The sequence below is a fragment of the Brienomyrus brachyistius genome, chromosome 23, assembly GCF_023856365.1.
Source record: "Brienomyrus brachyistius isolate T26 chromosome 23, BBRACH_0.4, whole genome shotgun sequence".
NCBI lineage: Eukaryota > Metazoa > Chordata > Actinopteri > Osteoglossiformes > Mormyridae > Brienomyrus > Brienomyrus brachyistius.
In genome coordinates, this window is record NC_064555.1 from 20,079,146 (window position 1) to 20,081,917 (window position 2,772).

At 39.6% G+C, this 2,772-nt stretch overlaps 1 long non-coding RNA gene across 1 annotated transcript in view; it reads left to right on the forward strand.

The window, feature by feature from the left end:
* Positions 1-2,772, forward strand: part of LOC125719282 (uncharacterized) — a 31,848-nt gene that overhangs the window by 23,731 nt on the left and 5,345 nt on the right. The gene's annotated exons all lie outside the window — the stretch shown is intronic.

Below are 2,772 nucleotides of genomic sequence, written 5' to 3' on the forward strand. Positions count from 1 at the left end.
CAAAGTTAGCAGGGGAAATGTTTTTGTACTTGCAGGAAACAAAGAGCTGAAGCAGCGGTGAAGATGGCAGAGTTACTCTTAAGACAGATGGCTATAGTGGGGGCTCTGGAAAAAGGATGCACCAGCCTAGGTCTCTTCCCTAGGACCCTGGCAGACATGGAAGACAACATCTTCTTCAGGAGGTTAGGCAGGCATGGACAACATCTGGCAGGCACATTCCCATCGCATTCAGTTTCTTGTCAAATCTGTCTACGATACACTCCTAAGCCCTGCAAACCTTCATGCCTGGTGGTAGAGCAACACAACAACCAGTTACTCTGGGACATGGTCACTGGAACATCTCTTAATCAGCTGTTTGAAAGCCCTTGGTGAAGTCTGCTACAGCTGGTGCCATGACTAGGTGCTTAAGGAGAAATTCTATGCTGACAGTAAAACCATGGCAATTAACACCAATTGACACTTTGTTGAAACCCAGAGTGAGTGGTTATTATTTTGCAAGTCATGTTTTGCCATTGGCCTTTGTAGATAACATAAATAATGTCGTTAACAGGGAGTTATGTGTTTGAGCGTCTGTTTAATTTTCAAGTTCAATGATTTTCAGTAGATTTGCTGGGTAGTTAGATTGATGATTAAGCTGTATGTGAGTTCAAGCCAAACTAGAGGCGTTGAAGCCAGGCACACACTGCAGCTCATATTGACAACTTCATTCTAATGAAGTCCTTTGATTAACAAAAACAGAATTGACATATAAGTTGCAGGCCCACTACAATAAGACCTTTTAAGGTCATACTATTAAATGTCCGCATTGTGCTTCCCCTATTCAAAAAATAAACGCACTACTGCAGTGTTTTCCTGCTTAATGAGAGATTCAATAACAGGAGAAATTTCTGCCTCAGTTTCAGTGGTGGGCGGGTGTTGTGGTTTACAGATAGACAGCATTGAACAGACAGTATGCACATGAGCGTGACAATCTAGAAGTGTGAGATTCACGCCAGATGCATGAGAGCTGGCTACCCTGTATCTAGCCGACATCATTTGCATGCTGCGAAAGAATCTGCTAGAGATGAATAGAGTTAAGCAGACAGGATAGAAGGGGCCTGAATATCATCAGAGGTCTGTAGGACAGAAAGTTCATGAGCTTCAGCAACTTTTTTTCTTTAGAGATTTAAAATATAGGACAAATAAATACAAATCATCACCCTCTCTAGCTTTAAAGTGTAAGCTAAGTGCCATACGACGGTAGCCTAAGCACTGCCAGGTGCTGTAACACATCAAGGTTTCATCTGGCTTGCCTGCATCACATAATAGCTGTTCAAAGTATTAAAATACCTCATTATTAATATCTGATTTGGGGATCATCTCTCCTTAAGCTGCAGCTAAATCATATACAGAGCAGATTTCAGATAAACCACTGAGTGACCTCTAGTGGCAGTTTCTGAAAAGAAACCTGAAGTCCAGTTTAAGACCCCAGTCACTACTTCCAGTTCTAACCCGGTTTAAACTGTCCACCGCAGTTAACCTAATGACAGAGTAGGTGATGTCATTTTGTTGCTACTGAAGCCATCTGATTAAATGGCAGTGTTTTTCACACCACTACTGATGTACTCCACTAGAATCCGTCTGCAGCAGTCCTTCATATCTACTACTGATATTCATACAGTGAGATGCACAGATCAGCAACATAACATAAGAACAGTGTACTGAAGATTCATCAAAATATTACGTCTGTTAGGGGCTTAATGATGCTTAAAAGTGCATTATAGACAAGACCTTCATAGAGATTTCACAATGCAAAATGCACATGACTATAATGTGTTATGTCTTTTCATGAATAGTTATAACTGTGCTTATAACACTTTATAAATGTACTTAATGCATTATGAAGATGTTTATAGCCATTGCAGAAGCGAATATGCACTTCGTTTTCCATCTAATGTGTATAATATTGATATAAAAAAATATGCCTCATTACGCACAAGATTACTCTGGAATATTTTAGTATACAATGCTGCAACTTGGATGACCAGATTGAGTCAGTTCTCTCGATCGCAAAGATATGCCAATCATGCCTCTGTGTTATACCTACCCAAAGTTACGAGCCTGGAGTTAATGGGTGCAAAAATAAATGCATTTTGCATTTGTCAGGTTCTCAGAGTTAACAAACATATGGATATTAAGCCGTTGTGATAAATATTGAGACATTGATGAATGGTCTTGGCTGATCTTGAATAAAACCTTGAGTGCCTCCTTAAGTGTTTAGTTCCACCCCCCCCATAACTCCTTAATCATCTATAGTACCAGTCAAAAGTTTGGACATGCCAAGCTGCCTACAAAGGGTTATAGAGTCACATGACCTGGCCACCTAACCAAAACCCGGCAGAGATGGTTTGGCAGGAGTTTAACCAGAGGATGAAGGAACAGTGGACAATGAGTGCTGAATATACATGGGAATTCCTTCAGGACCAAATCGGTTCTCGAACAGCCTTCTGCAATGGATTAAGTTCAAGAATCGAGGTTCTACTGTATGTTATTTTGTAGTTTGATGTCTATAATTATCCTAAAATGTAGAATTAAAGGTATAATTTTATTTGTATTATTATAGTACTATACTAATTAAAATACTCCCATTATGAACAATGACATCTTGGGCTCCTCACACTCTTGCATGTCTACACTAGACCTCCATGTGACGTGATCATTTTTGATGTTTTTCAATCATTTTGATCATTAATAGCACACAGTTTATGCTTCTCAATGTTTTATTCATGGAGC